Consider the following 23,277-nt stretch of genomic DNA (forward strand, 5'->3'; position numbering starts at 1 on the left):
GAGCTGGTTACCATCTCCTTTCTGAACACATTTTCTTTACTTGATTTCCAGAACAACATCGTCTCCTGTTTACCCTTCTACCTCGGTAGAACTTCTACTGTTCCTCATCTCCTTTTATGTCCTTCTGGCTTTATTCAAAGGTCTCCTTCCCTGCGAAGCCTTGCCTGGCTACCCTATCTAAAATTGCAATCCGGGATCCCTGGGTGGCACGACAGTTTGGCGCCTGCCTTCGGCCTAGGGCGTGATCCTGGAGTCCCTGGATCGAGTCCCACATCAGGCTCCCTGCGTGGAGTCTGCTTCTCCTTCTGCCTGTGTCTCTGCCTCTCTCTGTGTGTGTGTGTCTCTCATGAATAAATAAATAAAATCTTAAAAAATAAATAAATAAATAAAGTAAAATTGCAATCCTTTTCCAGCCTACCACATACATACTTTTTATCCTCTTTCCTTGTTTCATTTGTCTCATTAGCATTAAGTACATCTAACATAATCTATTTTACCTCCATACTGTCTTTTCTTTCCGTCTTCCCACTAGAATGTGAGCTCCATGGAGAAGGGGAAGGAATTTTTGCCTTTCCTTATTCACCACTTTATCCCCAGGTTCTAGAATCGTGTCTGGGGATCCCTGGGTGGCTCAGCAGTTTAGCGCCTGCCTTTGGCCCAGGTTATGATACTGGAGTCCTGGGATCGAGTCCCACATTGGGCTTCCTGCATGGAGCCTGCTTCTCCCTCTGCCTCTCTCTCTCTCTCTGTCTCTCATGAATAAATAAATAAAATCTTAAAAAAAATTCTTAGAATCGTGTCTGGTGTGTAGCAGGTGCTCAATAAATATTCATTGAATGAACAGTAATGCCAACTTGCCCATAAATATGAGTTGCTCATCTTCCACCACAAGGACATTTGTAAATATTTAGGTTTCTACCTAGGCCAAGAAATGTTGTTCATGTGATTATGTCTTGGTAATTCAAGTATGTTTTTAGCAATAATCAAAGTCTTACACAGTCACCATTCATCAAAGACTTCTAAAGAGCTCCTTTCCCAGGTTGAGGCAATTTTATCCTTCAGCTGTGATCAGGTCAAACTGTAAAGTGGGCAAAGCCTCACTGAAACTAATACTTGCACTGCTCACATCACCCACAATTAGCTCAGGTGGTAGAGAGCCAAAATGGGGTTTCAAAAAGGAAATTAGCCAAAATGTACAGACCAAAATGGTCAAATGTCTCAAGATCGTAAAAACTATAGCCAACAGAAGAACTAGATAGGCTCATGAAACTTCTTGTTGCCCTTCCAGTGGCCATCCACTTGGAAAATATTTATGTATTCAATGGCATTTTGGTACATTCTTACAAAGCACTACTGAGGTGTGTCAGAACTTCTATTCCCAGGAACAAGAGGCCTGAAAGATCACCCTGGTGAAACTGAACTATAATCGGGGCACCTGGGTGGCTCAGTGGTTGAGCGTCTAACTTCCACTCAGGTCGTGATCCCAAGGTCCTGGAATTGAATCTCGCATCAGGCTCCTTGCAGGGAGCCTGCTTCTCCCTCTGCCTGTATCTCTGCCTCTCTCTGTGTGTCTCTCATGAATAAGTAAATAAAATCTTAAAAAAAGAAAAGAAACTGAACTATAATCTACAGACTGAAGATTGAATATACTTTAAGATGCATCAGAGGAAAGAAGTATCACTCTAACTTCCCTGGAGGGAACCATCCTAGCTTGTACTTATCACCCACATATCCTGCTCCAGTCTTCCCACCTCAAGAAGACATCCAAGCAAAAGTCTTTTTTTTAAATTTTTATTTATTTATGATAGTCACAGAGAGAGAGAGAGAGAGAGGCAGAGACACAGGCAGAGGGAGAAGCAGGCTCCATGCACCGGGAACCCGAAGTGGGATTCCATCCCGGGTCTCCAGGATCGTGCCCTGGGCCAAAGGCAGGCGCTCAACTGCTGCGCCACCCAGGGTTCCCCCAAGCAAAAGTCTTAACCTTAAGAACAACTTGGTGGGGATGCCTGGGTGGCTCAGTGGTTGAGCATCTGCCTTTGGCCCAGGATGTGATTCCGGGTCCAGGGATTGAGTCCCACATTGGGCTTCCTGCAGGGAGCCTGTTTCTCCCTCTGCCTGTGTCTCTCATGAATAAATAAATTAAATCTTCAAAAAGAAGGGGATCCCTGGGTGGCGCAGCAGTTTGGCACCTGCCTTTGGCCCCGGGCGCGATCCTAGAGACCGGGGATTGAATCCCACGTCGGGCTCCCGGTGCGTGGGGCCTGCTTCTCCCTTTGCCTGTGTCTCTGCCTCTCTCTCTCTCTCTGTGTGACTATCATAAATAAAAATTTAAAAAAAAAAATCTTCAAAAAAAAAAAAAGTAAAGACACAGTGAGTGTGGTCCCCTCTCTTTTGACCAAGAGACCAAATGATGAAGTCAGTTCTGCTAGGTCACCACGGCAGTGGTCCCACAGTCCCTTCTGAACACACAGGTTTGGTTTGGGTTCTTGCTCATACGGTACAGAATATGTGCCATTCCAAAATGAAAAGGATGTTCCCCTCCAGAGGGAAAAGGACTATCTAAAAGATTAGAAAAAAAATCCAAAGTCATTGATGGGCTTTTGTCTGGCTTTGGTATGTCAAAATCCAGAAATAAAAATACTATACTTTGCTTAAAACTGATCTTTCTATTCATAAAGAAACTTCATATCTCCAAGTATTGGGTCAGTTCTCCTGGGATACCCAGGATACTGACGCCCCTCCTCTAAGAAGACTTTTGAAGTCTAGGGATGCAAAATAGTTGTGTTTGATTGCTACAGGAATAGGACCAATAAAGCCCTCCAAATGCACTGTCCCCAAGTGTAATTTCCCCTACTTCCATACTCTTTCCACAAATAGCCATCACCATTAAAGTGTTTCAATGTTTCATTCAAAATGGATTAGTTCCTGTGGCCAGTGGCCAATGTAATGATAATGAATGTTGTATTAATCCTTATGATATTTCCCTAAATTCAATACATCACTGTATCTTAATCTTCCACTATTCAGTTGCTCAATTGCCCAATTAGACTGTCGGTGATCATTTATTGGGGCTTATTTCATCTGTGGTACATGAGCTGACTTTTGGCATCCAAGGAATTGGTCTGGCGTATATGATTATGGGGATATTATCCTGGTTATGCACCACTTCTAGTCTCTCCCTTAAGCAAAATTATAGAATCTCAGAGAAATAAGTGAAACGGAAAGGCTTTGGACATTAACTTTCCAAATATATGGTGTTGCCAGGTCCATTAAGAAAAATTATCCAAGATTTTAGAACAAGTTGGTAATGTCACATATAATAACACTCTGAAAGGTATTAGAACAAAAAGACTTCTGCCATCAGTAGTATGGTTCACTGGAAGATGACCTTCTGTGTAAAAACACTGATACAGATACATTTCAACAAATAGATATTCATACACTTCACTAGGACTTCAAGACACCAAGGAAAACCTCCAGGGGCCTGAAACAGATAGAGATTGCTGGAATTGGTGATAGGCCAACATAGAAGCTAGGTTATCATGGGGAAGGTATCAATATCAGAAACCTAAAGCTTTGGGGGGTAAAGAAACATTATGGGGAATAGGAGATAAAGTTTGGGGCTCATATAAGACAGGGCAATAAAATAACAAGAAAAAAAAAACTGTTTCTGTTGTGACTCTGAGTGAAAATAATAATAATAGCCTATCCAGAGTTCTAACCATGAACCTGCCCTCTCATAAGTCTGGGGTTCAAATTTTATCATTTAATCTTACAGATTGTTTAGCCCAATACAAGCAAGCAATTAAAAAAAAAAATCCACCACATGAGGAAATAAGCCACCATGAGATAGAGCCAGCAGAAATAGAAACAATAAAATAGTTTAGAGTTTAACATTTTTAAAAGGTTTATTTATTTTGGTAATCTCTACATCCAAGGTGTGTCTTGAACTCACAACCCCAAGAGATCAAGAATCACATGCTCCACTGACTAAGCCAGCCAGGGGCCCCCAGAGTTTAACATTTAAAAAGCAATCAATGTGGGACGCCTGGGTGGCTCAGCGGTTGGGCGCCTGCTTTCAGCTCAGGGTGTGAACCTGGAGTCCTGGGATCCAGTCCCACACTGGGCTCCCCGCATGGAGCCTGCTTCTCCCTCTGCCTGTGTCTCTGCCTCTCTCTCTCTCTCTCTTTCTCTGTGTCTCTCAGGAATAAATAAATAAAATCTTAAAAAAAAAAAGCAATCAATGTGATTTGCCATAGATGAAAGAAGAAAATTTAAGATTATCTCATAAAAAGTGGAAAAAAAACATTTGACAAAAAGCCAACATAATTTTGAAGAAAATGATAGTTGTGGAAGGACATGCTTTAACTTTACTAGATACCAACACGTATTATGAGATATGATTAAGACATGAATGCATTAGTACAGGTACAGACAAACAGAACAATGGGGCAAAACATACATCCTAGAAACAGACACACCCAGGGACTGTCGCTCTATGACAGTTGTCACCAAAGAGCAATGGAGGAAAAGAAGTCTTTTTGCTAAATGGTGCCAAGACAATTGGCTATCTGTATGGAAAAAGTGAATTTGGGCTCCTGTCTCATATCGTATACTAAATGATTTCTAGGAAGACTAAATGCTTTGTCAATCAGGATCCGGTCAGGCAAAAGAAACCACATGAGTTATGTGAACCGGAAATTTTTAATATAAAAAATTACTAACTCTTTTTTTTTTTTTTAATTACTAACTCTTTACAAGGGGATTAACTGCTTAGAGGAGTAGAGAATTACAAATAATGCAGGCATAGCAGATGCAGGGAGCAGCCCCACCTCTCTGGTTACAGAGCACCCAAGAGAGGAACACATTTGGAAGAGTGTCCTCCCCTCACCCCCAGGCTGAGTTGCAGACCTCATTGGAGAAGATGTCCATTGATTGAGAGAGAAGGTGCCTCAGGCTGGCTGGCTGGCAGGAAACAGCCCACGGGGGGGGGGGGGGGGGGTGCTGGCCAAACTGGCTAGGAAATCACCTCTGGGGTACCAGCAAAACTCAGTGAGAAGCCATCCAATGCCAAGGAAGCCACTTACTGGCAGCCATGCCTTTGGAACCAGAAGAGAGAGCCCCAGGACCAGGAAACGTCCCCTCCTCTTGCAGTGTCTCTCCAGCATCCTCTTCTGGCAAGATTCAGCATTGTGTCAGAGGACAAGGGGGAACCATTCAGAAGGTCCAGCTCCATGACTACAAAGTGGGACCAAAGAGGGTGGATTTCAATAGCCAAACTGTGGAAGGACCCATGATGTCCTTCGCCAGATGAATGGATAAAGAAGATGTGGTCTATATACACGATGGAATATCACTCAGCCATCAGAAAGGATGAATACCCACCATTTGCTTCGTCGTGGATGGAACTGGAGGATGTGATGCTGAGTGAAGTAAGTCAATCAGAGAAGGATAATCATCATATGGTTTCACTCATATGGGGAATATAAGAAATAGTGAAAGGGACCATATGGGAAAGAAGGGGAACTGAGTGGGAAAAATTAGAGAGGGAGACAAACCATGAGAGACTCCTGACTCTGGGAAATGAACAAGGGGTAGTGGAAGGGGAGGGTGGGGAGGGGGTTGGGGTAACTGGGTGACAGGCACTGAGGAGGGCACTTGATGGGATGAGCACTGGGTGTTATACTATATGTTGGCAAATTGAACTTCAATTAAAACGAAAAATAAAAAAGCAAAGAGGGTGGATTTGAGCTGAGCACTAATAAATCGATAACTGTGTAAATATATAAATGTGAAAAGCAAAATCATAAAGCATTTAGAAGATACTATAAACTAAGAGCTTCATGGACTCAGTGTCCCGGAGGCATTTACACAGCAACCATAAAGGAAAAGATCTATCATTTGGCTAAATTAAAATACTACTCAACAAAAAATAAATAAATAAATAAATAAATAAATAAAATAATAAAATAAAATAAAATACTGCTCAATAAAAGATACCATTGAGACAGTGTAAAACGAATCCTCAGAGTGGCAGCACATGTCTGCAGCATATATAATCAATAAAGGACAAGTATCTAGAAAATGTAAAGCACTCCTGTACATGGCAAATGGATTTTCCAAAGATACTATCTCCCATCTGTGTGCTCTTATACAGTCTAGTTTCTAATCCTCCAGTAGTTAAGTGAAACATCTTATAGATCAATAATAAAAAGAAAAAGGACATACTATCCAATAGCACATTGGATTAAAGTAACAAATGGGTGCTTCACCAATGAGGAAATACAATGGCCAATAAACGTGTGAAAAGTTGGTTAACATCATTGGATTCAGGAAAATGCAAAATAGAACCACAGTGAGATACATCCAACGGAGTGGCATATTTGTTTAAAGTCTGACAATCTCAAGAGTTGGTGAGGAAGTAAGTAATGAAAATGTTCTTAGCCTGGACCCTCTAGAAAGCAGAGCCTGAGACAAAGATTAAGACAAGGACTAGGGATCCCTGGGTGGCGCAGCGGTTTGGCGCCTGCCTTTGGCCCAGGGCGTGATCCTGGAGACCCGGGATCGAATCCCACATCAGGCTCCCGGTGCATGGAGCCTGCTTCTCCCTCTGCCTATGCCTCTGCCTCTCTCTCTCTCTCTCTCTGTGACTATCATAAATAAATAAAAAAAAAAAAAAAAAAAAAAGACAAGGACTAATGTTCTCTTTTAGATGTGCCAGCTGAGGGCAGCGAGGTGAGGAGGGAAGGGAAGGAAGGCAAGGAAAGCTAGGATGCGGTGTGATGCTTTACTGACCACCACTGATAATGCTGCCAGAAACTTGGTTTCTGTGACCTGGCTCACATGTGTGCAGATTTTTGATTAGTGCTTTGCAACCAACTTCAAAGAGACACAGTAGATTGTTCGTTAAACGTGGTCATTCATCATGTGAGAAAGATTACAAGATGAACTAAGCTTCAGAAGAGAGAAAGAAGGCTCTTGGCTCCTGGATTTTCTTGTTTCTGTTAATCAAGGTTTACGTCACATAGAGCTACACTCCCAGGCTGCTTCCCAGGGCTCTCGGGCCGAGCTCCGCGGTGTGGATTTCAGCCAAATCTGGAATTGGCCAGGTGACTGGGGCAGTTTGAGTGCTCAGGAAGAGAAAGGGGGGAAAGGAGGCATTTGAGGGAATCTGAAGGCCCACAAGGTTTGTGTTGTCACAGTAAAAGATACTCGCATACACTGCTGATGGAGTACTGAATGGGCACAACCACTTTAGCAGCAAAGTTTACGACACATGTATCCTACAGCCTACCAATGCTCAGGGTCATACCTTTTTGAAATCTGTGCACATGTGAACCAGATCACACAAACAGAAATGTTTATAGCAGCATAGTTTGTAGTAGTCAAAATCTGGAAGTAACTAAAAAAATGCCCATCAGCAGGAGAATGAGCAAATAGATGGTTGTTTGTTCTTACTGTGTCATACCACACACCCTGAAAAATGAACAAACTGTGATTACACATAGCCATATGGAAAAACTCAAGAACAAAACGTGAATTGAAACAAGTAAACCACTGAAGTATAACATGCATTATGAAGCCCTTCATGAAATACTCAAAGATTCATAAAATATATTTATTTATTTTAATTTTTTAAAATTTTTTTAGATTTTATTTATTTATTCATGAGAGAGAGAAGGAAAAAGCAGAGACACAGGCAGAGGGAGAAGCAGGCTCCATGCAGGGAACCCGACACAGGACAGGATTCCAGGTCTCCAGGATCACGCCCTGGGCTGAAGATGGTGTAAACCACTGAGCCACCAGGGCTTCCCAGATTCATAAACTTTAATAACACACTTTTTAAGACCAGGATTCCAGGTCTCCAGGATCATGCCCTGGGCTGAAGATGGTGTAAACCACTGAGCCACCAGGGCTTCCCAGATTCATAAACTTTAATATCACATACATAATCTGTAATAAAATGATAACAAAAAGCAAAGAGTTCATATCCACAAAATTGAGAATATCCATTATCCCTGCAGAGGAAGGAGAGGAATGCAATGGGAAGGATCTTCTAAAAGGCTTCAAAACTAGGATGAGGCTCTACTCCTCGAGCTGGATGATGGGCACCTGGGTGTTCATTTATGCCAAATAGTCCTCATACATTACCATTCTCTATGGTGTTCTTATTTGTTGCATTACTCTTTGGGATGCAAAAAATAATTTGCTTTATAATTTATAAGAAAATAAAATATGTCAGTCTGAAGGGTCTTGGTTAGTACGGACCTCAAACAAAATAGGATTCTCAGAGGTGAGGGTTACACGACGATGGTTACCCATTATGTAGAAGAGAAATTGACTTGGTCATGGCGTCCATGTGCTTGATCTATGGCAATAGGTCCCTACTTGAGAAACATTTATTCAATCCTGAGTCAAATAAACATTCTTATATGTTAAATTTATATACAGCAGTAATGGCAGGAAATTCCACCATGATGCTTACAAAATCACATGTCTCTTGATTTTATTCTAGCCAAGAAAAAGGGGTTTGTGTGCTCATTGGTAAAGAACACTAATATACAGGGGGTGTCCGAGTCTCTAAATCAGTTAGGCTTCTGACACTTGATTTCAGCTCAGGTCATGATCTCAGGGTCCTTCATTGCAGAGTCTGCTTAAGACTCTCTCCCCCCTCCCTTCCTCCACCCTCAAGTAAATAAATAATTTTTTAAAGATTTTATTTATTTATTCATGAGAGACACACAGAGAGGCAGAGACACAGGTAGAGGGAGATCCAGGCGCCCTGCAGGGACCCCAAAGTGGGACTTGATCACTGATCCTGGGATCATGCTCTGAGCCGAAGGCAGATGCTCAACCACTGAGCCACCCAGGTGTCCCTAAATAAATCTTTCTTTTTACAAAAAGCATTAAGCACCAGATTGAGAATTATGAATTATGAACTTGGGCTGGTATCTTACTAAAAAATCTAGGAATAAAATTACATAAGGAATCATAATTATATCGGAAATAATAGTATTATTAATATGTGACAGTAACTAGTTATATATTAAGTAATTTTAATAATATATAATTATTATAGTATCTCTATATTATATACAAGCATACCTCAGAGATATGGCAGGTTCAGTTCCAGACCAATGCAAAAAAGCAAATATAGCAATAAAGTTAGTTAAATGAAATTGTTTCCCAGTGCATAGAAGAGATATGTTGACATATAGTCTATTAAGTGTGTAACAGCATTATGTCTACAAAAACAATGTACATATCTTAATTTTTATATACTTTATTGATTAAAAAAAATGCTAACCATCATCTGGGCTTTCAGTGAGTCATCATCTTTTTGCTGGTAGAGGGTCTTGCCCTGATGTCAATGGCTGCAGCCTGGTCAGAGTGGTGGGTGCTGAAGGCTGGGGTGGCTGTGGCGATTTCTTAAAATAGGACAACAAGGAAGTTTGCCACACTGATTGACTCTTCCTCTCACAAATGATTTCTCTGTAGCATGTAATGCTGTTTGATTGCATTTTACCCACAGCAGAACTTCTTTATTTTTTTCTAAAGATTTTATTTATTTGTTCATGAGACACACACAGAGAGAGAGAGAGGCAGAGACACAGGCAGAGGGAGAAGCAGGCTCCATGCAGGGAGCCCGATGTGAGTGAGGCTTGATCCCAGGATTCCAAGATCACACCCTGGGCTGAAGGCAGGCACTCAACCGCTGAGCCACCCAGACGTCCAGAACTTCTTTCAAAATTGGAGTCAATTCTCTCAAATCCTGTAGCTGCTTTAGCAACTAAGTTTATGTAATATTCTGAATTCTTCATTATTTCAACAATCTTCACAGCATCTTTTACCAGGAGTAGATTCTATCTCAAGAAACCACTTTCTTGGGGGCACCTGGGTGGCTCAGTGATTGAGCGTCTGTCTTTGGCTCAGGTTCTGATCCCGAGGTCCTTTGTTCATTCATATATTGTAACTCCTCATCTGTTCAGTTTTTATCATGAAATTGCAGCATTTCAGCTACATCTTCAGATTCCACTTTATTTAGAACTATAGAACTTTATATAGAACTACTAGAACCTAGTAGTTCTCTTGCTCTTTCCATCCCATCTGTAGTTACTTCCTCCACTGAAGTGTTGAACCTGTCAAAGTCATCCATGGAGGTTGGAACCAACTTCTTCCAAATTCCTGGTCATCATAATATTTTGACCTCTTCCCGTGAATCATGATTATCCTTAATGGCACCTAGGATGGTGAATCCTTTCCAGAAGGCTTTCAATTTACATTGCCCAGGTCCACAGGGGAATCACTATGGCAGCTATAGCCTTAATAAAGACTTAATAAAAGTCTTATTTTTTAGATAATAAGACTTGGAAATCAAAATTAAACTTTGATCCATGGGCTGCAGAATGGATGTTGTGTTAACAGGCATGAAAACAACATTAATCTCATCCTACGTCTCCATCAGAGCTCTTGAGTGACCAGCTGCTTTGTCAAGGAGCAGTAATATTTTGAAAGGAATATTTTTTCTGAGCAGTTTTCAACAAGAGGCTATTCAGTAAAGTATGTTGTGAACAGAGATGTGTGTCACCCAGGCTTTGTTGTTCCTTTGATAGAACACAGGCAGAATAGATTTAGCATAATTCTTAAGAGCCCTAGGTTTGGAATGGTAAAGGAGCATGGACTTCAACTTAGCCACCAACTGCACTAGCCCCTAGCAGGAGAGCAGGCCTGTCCTTAGAAGCTCTGAAGCCAAGCATTGGCTTCTCTGTAGCTATCAAAATCCTAAACCGCATCTCCTTCTGGTATAAGACTGTTTTGTCTATGTTGAAAATCTGTTGTTCAGTGTAGCCACCTTCATGAGTTATCTTATAGCCAGACCTTCTGGATAACTTGCTGCAGCTTCTACATCAGCTTTTGCTGCTTCACCTTGCACTTTTATTTTATGGGGATGACTTCTTTCCTCCAGCCTCATGACCCCACCTCTGCTAGCTTCCAACTTTCCTTCTACAGCTTCCTCACTTCTCTCGGCCTTCATAAAATTGAAGAGAGTTAGAGCTTTCCTCTGAGTTAGGGAATGTTCCGATCTTCTATTCAGACCACTAAGACTTTCTGACTTTCTCCATATCAGCAATAAAGTTGTTTTGCTTTTTTTTTTTTTTTTTAAATCATTCATATGTTCACTGGAGTAGCACTTTTAATTTCCTTCAAAAACTTTAGCACTTTTAATTTCTTTCAAAAACTTTTCCTCTGCAGTCACAACTTGGCTGTTTGGCTCAAGGGACCTAGCTTCAGGCCTATCTTGGCTTTCCACATGCCTTCCTCACTAAGCTTTAATCATTTCACGTTTTGGATTTAAGTAAGAGACATGTGGTTCTTCCTTTCACTTGAACACTTAGAAGCCATTGTAGGATTATTCATTGGTCTTATTTCAGTACTGTTGTGTCTTAGGGAATAGGGAGCCTGAGGAGAGGGAGAGAAATGGGGGAATGGCCCGTCAGTGAAACAATGAGAACACACATAATATTCATTGATTACATTTGCCATCTTCTGTGGGTGCAGATCATGGTTCCCCAAAGCAATTATAATAGTAACATCAAAGATCACTGAGCATGGATGGCTCAGTCAGTTAAGTGTTTGCCTTCAGCTCAGATCATGATTCGCAGGGTCCTGGGATTGAGCTGCATGGAGTCCCTGCTCAGCGGGGAGTCTACTTCCCCCCTCTCTCTGCTCCTCCCCCACCAGCTCCTGCTCATTCTCTCTCTAGCTCTGCTCTCTTTCAAATTAAAAAAAAAAAAAATGTTGGGATGCCTGAAGGGCTCAGCAGTTGAGCGTCTGCCTTTGGCTCAGGGCGTGGTCCCCGGATCAGGGATCCAGTCCCACATTGGAACTCCCCTGGGGGAGTCTCCTTCTCCCTCTGCCTGTTTCTCTGCCTCTCTCTCTCTGTTTGTCTCTCATGAACAAATAAATAAAATCTTTTTTAAAAAAATCCTAAAAAAATATTACTGATCACATATCACTATAAATATAATAGTAATGAAAAAGTTTGAAATATTTCGAGAATTACCAAATGTGACACAGACACACAAAATGAGCAAATGCTATTGGAAAAATGGCTCAACACGGGGTTGCCACAAACCTTCAATTGGTTTTTGAAAAATGCAGTATTTGAGAAGTGCAATAAAGCCAGGTACGCCTGTAATTAATTCATTCATTAATTTTAATATATACATATTTTGGTCCAGCCTTGACAAGGAAATTCTAGGTCACAAATTGGGATGAGGGGAAAGACTTATAAAACAAAAGCCTCAAGAAGCCAGAAATAAAAAATAATAATAATAAAAATAAAAAATAAAGAAGCCAGAAATACTGTGTTTATTCAGGTGCTGGGCTGATAATTTCTCTTGAAGATAAAGGAAGACAAAGTACTTACAACCCAGTGAGTAATACAAAAAGGCTTGTTAGCTGACTAGTCAGTCTGGGGCAGAGACCAGAGTGCCGAGCAAGATTCAGTTGGAATTGCTCTGTTTTTTTATCATTACTTACAGACATTCTCAGTGTTTCCTGACATTAGAAATTAAGGGAGGGAAAAAGCCCTCTGACAAGTCATATTGTTTTTACCACAGAGTTTGGCTTAATCTCTCAGGTTCAGAACCCCTTAGTCCCAAGGCTTGTGATAATGCCAATATTTGTAAAACATGTTCTAGAAAATTTCATTCAGAAAGTCATGTATTATGCCTGCTGTGGGGAATAATGCTAGTTTGTAAGACAGGCTTGTTAATATATATCTAAGTCACTCTGAGAAAGAATTCATCAGACTCTCTTCCCACAGACTTGTAATAACCATGGCCCTGGCGATTTCCAACCAAGGCGAGGAGGCGGGTTAGGTGGTGATGGTGTTGGCAGAAGGGAATGGGGGAGAAACAGTGATGGAGGTGGAGACCCCGTGTTGGTGGCAAGAGAATGAAATGGGAGTGGGGGGAGCAGAGAGGGTATAGGCAGTGGAAACCGGATGAGGGTAGCCTTAGTGATGGGATCAGGATGAGGAACCCAACTGGGTAGGGCTAGAGCTGAGACTGGGGTCTGAAAGGGAATTAAGATGGGGAGGGGTGGAGGAAATCAGACCTGGAGGAGGCGGGGTACACATTGGTTGGGGGAATGATGGCATGGGGCAGACAGGGGTGACAATGGACACGGGACTGAATGTTTTCCTGGGTGAATGGGGGAAGAGATGTGGGTTATAGAAGAATGGAATAAAAATAAGAATGGAGTGAGAATTGAGTGTGGGCATCGGGGAAAGATTCACTTGTTCCTTCATGCTCAACTGTTTATTGGGCACCTACTGTGCAAGCCACTGTTCTGGGTGCTGAGAATACAAGGGTGAACAAGACCAAGTCTCTTCCCACACGGAGCTTATATCCTAGTGAGGAAGATGGAAAATAAACCAATGTGTTATATATAATATGATTATGAGAAGTGCTCCAGATAAAAGCAAAGCAAGATGAGAGGATAGAGTGATGGGTGGCACTTTTCCAGAAGAGTGGTCAGGAAAGGCTTCTCCAAGGAGCAGACATTCGAGCAGAGTAGGGGAGAGAAGAAGCCATGCGAACAGCTAGCAGGAGCTGATGTCCAAGGCCAACCTCTCTGCTGCCAATAGGTCCCTTCCTCTCTCAGCCCCTCAGGATTCCGTTCTTCCAACATTTCTCTCGTCTTCCATCAATCTTTTCCCATCTACTGGATCAATCCCCTAGACCAAATGATATAATGTGCTGTTATTTTTCCCATCTTTAAAAAAAAAAAAAAAAAAAGCCTCTCATGTCCCTAACCCACCCTCCAGCTAGCACCCACTTTACCTTTCTACAGCACAATTCCTTCAAAGAACGGTCTATCCACCTGACTCCCACCCTTCTCTGTTCTTTCCCAGACACGCTGCAATAAGCTTTCACCCACACCATTACCTGAACTGCTCTTGTCAGCGACATCAGTGACCTTCCTGTTATGAAATCCAGTGGTTGATTCTCAGACCTCTACTTATTTGACCTTTGACACAGTTGACTGCTCCCTCCTCCATCAAATCCCTTTTCCACTAGGCTTCCAGGGTGCGGCACCCTCTTACTTTTCCTCCTACATATCTTTTCTTTCTGAAGCTCATCTCTCTGCTCTCTTAATGTTGGGAACCCCTGTGCCCCCTCTATTTTCAATCTACTTTACATCTTCGGTGTTCTCATGGAGTCTCGTGGCTTTGTTTATTTATTTATTAATTTTTTACTTATTTATTTGAGAGAGAGCGCGCAACAGAGAGCATGAGCAGTGGTGGGGACAGGGCAGGGATGGGGAGGGAGGCAGAGGGAGACTCCCCGCTGAGCAGGAAGCTGGATTCAGGACTGGAGCCCAGGACCCTGGGATCATGACCAGAGCCAAAGGCAGATGCTCAGCCGACTGAGCCACCCAGGCGTCCCCACACTATTTCTTTGCGGTGTCGCTCTTCCTTGTTGGTGCCTCCAGCACATGCCTGGTTTGTCCACTTGGTGACCCAGCAGTGTTTGGCTCTGACCCAGACAGGACAGAAAGGAGAACACAAGCACGATGTGTGGTGGAAACAGAGTGGGGCCTTTTCTTTCTTTTTTTTTTTTTTTTAATGAGGGAAGTTTTTGCATGTTGATAGGCTACAGATAGAAACTCATATTCTTGAAGGCTAAAAATGCAGGAAGAGCTAATCAATAAACCAAGAGGGTTGAAGGTGGCAGGATCTGGAGCACAGGAAAGACAGCTGAGGAAGTAGAGTCCCCACCCAGGTGCTACCAAGGCAGGGGGAGCCCCTGACTGCAGTGGCCGCAGCTGTGAGGGGCCATGGGGCACTGGGTCTGAAGGAGGGTACAGGCATTGACTGCACAGGCCAAGAGCCAGGAAAGAGAAAGGGGGAAGTCAGTGCCTTTGGGGTTGGAGTATTGGACCCTGACCCACCCAAGCAGTGGGGCTAAAAAGAGATGCAGGTTTTCCCCAGGCACCCTCAAGATAAGAGCAGGCTAAGGAGAAAAGGAGAGACCAGCCTGGGAAGAGCCTGCTGAGCCTCCTCTGGCCAAGACCCCTCCGGGAAAGCTCTCCCTCCCTGCCCAGGCCCTCATCCCACTCCCACCTACCAAGATGCCCCCTATCCAGCAGCAGGAAGGATGGGAGAACAGAAAGTCTCCCTCCCAGGCCTGTCTCAGCCTCTGAATTTCTGCCACTAGGGTGTGCTGGCTCTGACTTTTTGTGTAAATGCTGCTAAAATACACATCTCTGCTAGATATGGAGTCCTGGTCACTGAGAGGAGGGCCTGCTGCTGGGGGAGGGAGGAATGAAATGTGTGCGGAAGGCACAGGTGAGGCCACTCGGTTCATGACATCACAGCAGTGACCCCAGAAAGTATAAACAGAAGGGCAGAGGGTGGCATTTATGCTGAAAAGGGGGGTCGGCCAGGGGATACACTATCTTTCCCCTAGATGAGGTGTTTCTCGGATGGATGGAAATGAGAAGTGTCTACGGCCCTCTACCAGGCTTCTTTTGGTGCCTCCCTGGAGAAAACAATTTTCAGAACCCCAGGTATCTGGTCTCAGGGAATCATGCTGGCAGAGCAGGAGTTAATGCCCTTGGGTTTGCCCTTCGATGAGGCCAGAATGTTCCACTCCAGACTGAGACAAGCAGTTTGGGAAAAAACTGCCCATCACCCAATGAATCAGATATCACATTGAATCCAGTCCTGCTGGAGCCGGAGGTCAAGGAGAAGGCCCGGGTGGGGGGTAGGGGAGCAGATCACTAGGAGAGAGAAGCCTCCTCTCTCTGCCTGAGTAACTGGGAGGGCGACAGTGACGACTGGGGCCGGGGGGGGGGGGGGGGGGGGGGTGGGGGTGGGGGTGGGGGGGTGGGGGGGGTGGGGGGGGTGGGGGGGGTGGGGGGTGGGGGTGGGTGGGTGGGTGATGGTGTGCTTGGGCCTCACTGGAATGAAAACCTAAGGAGAGAGCTTAGCCTATCTTTCCATGTCCAGATGGAAGAGAGGTCCCTGCTGCATGAGGCCAAGGCCCCAGGGTCTTAAGGAACCCAGGCTGATACTTCCAAGGTACAGAGATGCCCCCTGCTGCTCCCCCCACCCCAGCTCACTGCCCTCCTCCCCCCACCACCTCATCCTAATCTGGTCCTACATCACTCCCCTTTCCCAGTGAGCTTTGGGTTGGCATTGGGTCACTGCAGTGCTGTACCCTGGTCCATGCACCCAGCCCTGGTCGCTGTGAGAGCTGGTTGCTTCTTCTCTAAATAATATCTCTCAGCTACGTGGGAATCAGCTTCCCCTGAGGTTAGGCACCCTCCCTGGGGTACAAAGGGCTATCCTGTCCCACTTGCCTGAAATAGGAGCCAATTCTATGGAACGATTCATGTTCCAATGCTCCCCTGGGAACCAGGCTGGGGAGTCCCCAGAGGAGACCACGTCCACGTCCTTGTTCGACTTTCTCCCTCTGACCTCTTCTGTTCCTCTCACCTTGTCCCACATGAACTCATCCAAGAAATCACTTAAACAGGGATCTCCATGCCAGACTTTGTTCTAGGGACCCCAGCCAGTCTAGAAAGCCCCATATCGTTCATAACCAGCGTCACCCAAGACCCCATCTCAGCCGCAACCCATTGTCTCTCAAAATTCAGCTTCACCTACTACCTAATACCTTGTAATAAGTCCCTTCCTGTTTAAACTGAATATTGCAGATTCTGCAACTTTGACCAATACAGTGATTCACATGAGAAGGGATTAACACAATTATGCTCAAGGGAGCAGGGAGTCTGGTCTAGGGGTAGGATTGGTCATTGGTCATCTGACCTGGTTGGGGTTTTAAGGCAATGAAGACCCTTTAAAAAAAAAAAAGTTTTATTTAATTATTCATGAGAGACACAGAGAGAGGCAGAGACATAAGCAGAGGGAGAAGCAGGCTCCATACAGGGAGCCTGATGCAGGACTCATCTCAGGACCCCGGGGTCATGACCTGAGCCAAAGACAGATGCTCAATCACTGAACCACCCAGGCAGCCCGGCAATGAAGATCCTATTAGTAAGAGAAGATGAGATACTGAGGATTATTTATCTATTGTTATTATTTTTTAAATAATATAATGAACACCCATGAGTTGAACACTCATCCCAAGTTACAATATTATCAGTAACTTAGATCTGTCAATGTGCTCCTCAGGACCCGTGTCACTACTCTCTGAGGGTTTTATCAAATATGTGGATGGCTAAGTAAGATACTGTTTTTGCTTTATTTGTCTTTGAACTTTATGAAAAGCATAGTCATTTGAAACTTGCTTTTTCACTCAGAATAATGCTACTCAGGTTTACCCGTGTTGTGGCCTATAAAGGAATATCATTCATTTTTACTGCTGTACAGTATTCCACGTGTGAATACAGCACAATTGATTCATTCTGTGGCCGCTAGGCATTTCAATTGTTCCATTTTTTTGTTCTTACACAAAGTGCTACTGGCAACGTTCTTGTCACATGTCTTCTGATGTACGTGGCAAAAATTTCTCTTGGGTATATACCTAAGAGTTGAATTTCTAGGTATATGATTATTCAATAGCATAAAATGAAACCAAATTGCTTTCCAAGTAGTTATTCAATTTGCATACCCATCATCAATATGTCAGAGATCTCACTGATGAATGTTTTCTTCAGAAAGTACTGTTCTGGGGCACCTGGGTGGCTTAGTCATTGGGTGTCTGCCCTCAGCTCCGGTCATGATCCCAGGGTCCTGCAATCGAGCCCTGTGTTGGGCTCCCTGCTCAGTGGGGAGTCTGCTTCTCCCTCTCCCTCTGCCCCTTGCTGCTCTCCCAGCTCATGCTCTCTCTCTCTCTCTCTCCCTCAAACAAATAATAAATAAAATCGTAAAAAAAAGAAAGAAAGTAGGGATCCCTGGGTGGCGCAGCAGTTTAGTGCCTGCCTTTGGCCCAGGGCACGATCCTGGAGACCCGGAATCGAATCCCACGTCAGGCTCCCAGTGCATGGAGCCTGCTTCTCCCTCTGCCTGTGTCTCTGCCTCTCTCTCTCTCTCTCTCTCTGTGTGTGTGTGACTATCATAAATGAATAAAAATTTAAAAAAAGAAAGAAAGTATTATTTTTAATTTTTGTCAACTGGCTGTATATAAAATGATATCTCATTCTGGTCTTGATTTCCTGATTATTATAAAGTTAAACGTTTTTCATCAATTTATTGACCATACATGTTTTCTTCCCTAAGAATGTCTTTTGTCCATTTTTTCACTGAATTCCTTCTGTTTTTGTTTTTGTTTTTTTAAGATTTACTTATTTATTTAAGAGAGAGAGAGAGAGAGCACCCACAAACACAAGTGAGTGAGGGGAGGGGCAGAGGGAGAAAGTCCTGAGCAGACTCCCTGCTGAGCACAGAGCTTGACTTGGGGCTTGATCTCACAACCCTGCTATCAGGACTTAAGCCAAAACCAGGAATCAGAGGCTTAAGCAACTGAGTCACCCAGGCGTTCCCTGCCGATCCCCTTTTTAAAGATCTATTTATTTATTTGAGGGGGAAGGGGGTACACAAGTGTGCATTTTCTTTTTCTTATTGTTTTATAATAGTTATTTACAGACACTAGATATTAATCTTTTGTTGGTTATGTATGCTATAATTATCTTCTTTGCTGTGGCTTATATTTTTATTTCTTCTGAGGTGTCTTTTTAATAAATGAAAGTAGTACAGCTGGTAAAGATTATTTTGATTAATGTTATGAATACTATTGGAACTCTCTAAAATTGGGATTATGATAAAATCTGATCACTAGTTCCTGATTTGTATTATTTAAATTGTTATAAACAGTTCTAGACTTTAAAATAATATAAAGCTTGGGGCACCTGGCTGGCTCAGTCAGTGGAGCATGCTACTCTTGGTCTGGGGGTCATGTTGGGTGTAGAGATTATTTAGAAATAAAAATTTTAACCCCCAAATAAATAATTCAGTTAAGAAATGGGCAGAAGACAGGAATATAGACATTTTCCCAAAGACACAGTTGGCCAACAGACATGTGAAAAGATGCTCAACACCACTGATCATCAAGGAAGTACAAATCAAGGGGCACCTGGGTAGCTCAGTGGTTGAGCGTCTGCCTTCAGCTCAGGTCATGATCCTGGGGTCCTGGAATTGAGTCCCATTTCGGGCTTCATGCAGGGAGTCTGCTTCTCCCTCTGCCTGTGTCTCTGCCTCTCTTTGTGTGTCTCTCATGAATAAATAAATAAAATCTTAAAAAAAAAAAGGAAATACAAACCAGAACCACAATGAGATACCACCTCACACCTGTCAGAATGGCTAAGATTAACAACACAGGAAACAACAAGTGTTGGTGAGGATGCAGACAAAATGGAACTCTCTTGCACTGTTGGTGGGAATGCAAACTGCTGCAGCCACTCTGGAAACAGTACAAAGGTTCCTCAAAAAGTTGAAAATAGAACCACCCTACCGTCCAGCAATTGTATTACCCAGTATTTACAAAGGATACAAAAATACTGATTTGAAGGGGCACATGCACCCTAATGTTTATAGCAACATTATCAACAATAGCCAAATTTTGGAAAGAGCCCATATGTCCCTTGATGAATGGATAAAGAAGATGTGGGGGATATATACACAGTGGAATACTACTCAGCCATAAAAAGAATGAAATCTTGCTATTTGCAACAATGTGGATGGAGCCAGAAGGTATTATGCTAAGTGAAGTAAGTCAGTCAGAGAAAGACAAATGCCATATGATCTCACTCACATGTGGAATTCAAGAAACAAATGAGCATGGGGGAAAGAAAAACAAAGAAGGTGGCAAACTATAAGAGACTTCTCTTATAAAATATTTTTTTATTTATTTGAGAGAGAGGAGAGCATGAGTGGGAGGAAGGGCAGAGGAGGAGGGAGGCACAGACTCCCCACTAAGCAGGATCCTAACCCCAGGACCCTGGGATCATGACCTGAGCTGAAGGCAGATGCTTAACTGACTGAGCCACCCAGGTACCCTACAATAAACAGACTTTTTTCTCCATAACAGACTCTTAACAATAGAGAATGAACTGAGGGTCGCGGGAAAAGAGGTGGGCAGGGTATGGGCTAGATGGGTGAGTGATGGGTATTAAGAAGGGCATTTGTTGTGATGAGCACTGTATGTAAGTGATGAATCACTAAATTCTACTCCTGAAACTAATACCACGCTATTTTTTAACTAACTAGAATTTTATTTTTTTAATTTTTATTTATTTATGATAGTCACACAGAGAAAGAGAGAGAGGTAGAGACATAGGCAGAGGGAGAAGCAGGCTCCATCCACCGGGAGCCAGATGTGGGATTCGATCCCAGGTCTCCAGGATCGCGCCCTGGGCCAAGGGCAGGCACTAAACCGCTGCGCCACCCAGGGATCCCCTAACTAGAATTTTATTTTTTTCTTTTTATTTTTTATTTTTTTTTTATTTTATTTTTTAAATTTTTTTATTTATTTATGATAGTCACAGAGAGAGAGAGAGGCAGAGACACAGGCAGAGGGAGAAGCAGGCCCCATGCACCGGGAGCCCGACATGGGATTCGATCCTGGGTCTCCAGGATCACGCCCTGGGCCAAAGGCAGGCGCCAAACCGCTGCGCCACCCAGGGATCCCACTAACTAGAATTTTAAATAAAAACTTGAAACATTAAAAATAAAGAAATAGGATCTTTAAAAAATAATATAATAATAATAATACAAAGTTCTTCCTAAAGATATCCAGTTAACACACTTTTTCTTGAAAATTGCATTAACTGTTAATCTACTTCCATATTTAATTATTTGAAAGTTCTTAGTCATTGCTTGTGTACAATTAGCAGCTTTCAAATCATCAATTATTACAGCATTTTACTCACAAAATATTAAATATACATTTGTACTTCACTGGCTGATAAGAATTTCACCATCTAAAGCAAAGAAGGCTCTTTTCACCGAGTTGCATCTGGAATGGCTATCCATATTTGAAAGCAAATATTCAGATATTAATAATAAACCCAAATAACATGGCTTACTTACATTTGCAAACATTGTTACCTTGATAAGGTGTGATGGAAGTCATGATCGTGGACCACACAAGTTCAAAGACGTCAGATATGATGCTGAAGTGTTTGGCTAGTCAACTTTCTAAGAGTTCAGGCCAAAATCACAGCCAAATAGCACATATGAGCCAAAAACCCAGCCTGCAGCTGATCGCTGGCACAATTCTAACACAAAATTATTTTACATTGTATGTCATTAAATGATTTCTATCTAACCTTCTCTATATATTGTGTAGAAAGTTGCTCAAATGATGATCAACCAAGGTTGAAGATAATTATTTTGGGGTAGTGGCATTTGGGGTAATTAAGAACCCTCCCTGCCTGGGATGGCCCCCAGGTTCCTTTGGGGTACATTTCTCCCTGCTGCAGCAAACCAAGGAAACCTGCCTCGGATGAACTGCTGGTGTGCTCCTGGTGGTCTTTTGCTCGTGGATCTTGACACAGCACACAACCTATGGCCGAAGGAGAGAAGACTGCAAATTAAAAGCAAGTATTATTATTCTCAAGCTGTGTCTAAACCACATAAGCAAAGAGCCAGAATACATCCAAGTGACGATTTTTTAAAATGCCATTTAAAAAAGTGGCAGCTGCCAAATCTTATGATTAATGAACTCTGGAACCGCCTAAATGAAAAGTACACCCAAATATATTTTTTTAAGATTTTATTTATTTATTCACGAGAGACACACAGAGAGAGAGAGAGAGGCAGACAGAGACATAGGCAGAGGGAGAAGCAGGCTCCATGCAGGGAGCCTGATGTGGGACTCGATCCCAGGTCTCCAGGATCACAACCTGAGCCGAAGGCAATCGCTTAACCACTGAGCCACCCAGGTGTCCCAGTACACCCAAATATTGCAGAAGAAACAGCTCTCAGGCACCTGGGTGGCTCAGTTGGTTGAGCATCTGACTTGGGCTTGAGTTGTGACCTCGGAGTCCTGGGATCAAGTCCGGCATCAGGCTCCTTACAGAGAGCCTTTTCTTCCTCTGCCTGTCTCTGCCTCTCTCTGTGTCTCTCATGCACAAAAAAATACAATCTTAAGAAAAAGAAGAAGAAATAACCAGAGACAGTGTTCTCTCTCTTGTGTGCGCACTTCCTCTCTCCTCCCCTCTCTCTCTACAGTAAAGAGAGGCCAACCTTCTGGAAGCCAGGAAGAGAGCTCTCACCAAGAACTGATCTTGGACCAATCTTGGATCACCAGGCTTGATCTTGGACTTTTCGGCCTCCAGAACCATGAGAAATAAATGTCTGAAGTTTGACCCATCTAGTCTACGGTATTTTGTTACAGCAGCCTGAGCTGACTAAAACAATTAAGTTTACACAGAAGTGTTCAAGTTGAAATGATGCGTTAAGTTATTTATGATTTATGAATTTTTCTATGTGAGTTGTTTCAATTAAAGGGTTATTAAGCTAATACATTCAAGCATTATTTGCACGCGTAAAACCAAAAATCTTATTATTATCCGAATAAATTAACTTTCCAACATCTCTAATTCATAGATAAGTCTTACTGTATTCATAAATTAAACAAACTATACTTCAGCCAAACCCACGGAGACCATTTCAGCAAAGAGAAATTCAGGCTCACCTTGAGGCCCTTCATTTACATACTTAAGAGAAGCCATTCAAGCAAAAAAGAATCTTTTCCCCATCCCCCAATACTAACTTTTAACCAACTAGTGCTAAATCCAGTCATACCAAAGAAAAGTTTCTGGTTCAAAAAACAGAATGTGGTACCTTCTGAGAAGGAGAAGAAGTCAAACACAGTTATCAAGACAAGGCGTTCTCCATTAAGGAGAAGCCTCTAGCTCGTCTGCCCTTATCTGCTTTCCCCCCAAACCCTTCCATTCCCCCATTCTGACAAAAACATCCCTTTATTACAGGGTGGCTGTGATACCTCTGGCCTCCCCCCCCCCCCCCATCTGTTCTGGGTGAACCAAGGGAATCGGTGGAACCAGAGCATTTCTCAGTTTAACTGACATCCAGAGTCACCCCAGGCAGGGGGCCAATTCTGTTGGAAAGTTACTGGCTGGGCCTTCTTTTCTTATTTAAATCACCGTACTTGGTCTACTTTAGGAAAGGGGAAAAGTTCCTATCTCCACAGCCTTTGGTTTTTCTCACATTTTTAAATAAAATCTTTGGGCCCTTGCCAGGAGCTACTCCCACATTTTGCCTCTAGAGCCGTTTCCTGA

General features: G+C 43.0%; 2 long non-coding RNA genes across 4 annotated transcripts; one reads left to right on the plus strand and one right to left on the minus strand.

Annotated features, from left to right (window-relative positions):
* Window positions 1-7,939: 7,939 nt before the first annotated feature.
* Window positions 7,940-22,996, minus strand: LOC144282105 (uncharacterized). 3 transcript variants are annotated; one of them, XR_013350460.1, is made up of 4 exons: window positions 22,674-22,996; window positions 21,475-21,539; window positions 13,341-13,744; window positions 7,940-9,428 (listed from the first exon to the last, which is right to left on the minus strand). It is a non-coding gene; the product is annotated as an uncharacterized LOC144282105 (long non-coding RNA). The 3 variants fall into 3 exon arrangements; XR_013350458.1 differs by lacking the exon at window positions 7,940-9,428 and adding an exon at window positions 10,487-11,460; XR_013350459.1 differs by lacking the exon at window positions 7,940-9,428 and having other exon boundaries at window positions 12,131-13,744; window positions 22,674-22,992.
* Window positions 15,306-22,427, plus strand: LOC144282106 (uncharacterized). Its single transcript, XR_013350461.1, has 3 exons — window positions 15,306-15,579; window positions 16,022-16,093; window positions 21,457-22,427. It is a non-coding gene; the product is annotated as an uncharacterized LOC144282106 (long non-coding RNA).
* Window positions 22,997-23,277: the final 281 nt, after the last annotated feature.

This window comes from Canis aureus, chromosome 13 (assembly GCF_053574225.1).
Source record: "Canis aureus isolate CA01 chromosome 13, VMU_Caureus_v.1.0, whole genome shotgun sequence".
NCBI classification, from domain to species: Eukaryota; Metazoa; Chordata; class Mammalia; order Carnivora; family Canidae; genus Canis; species Canis aureus.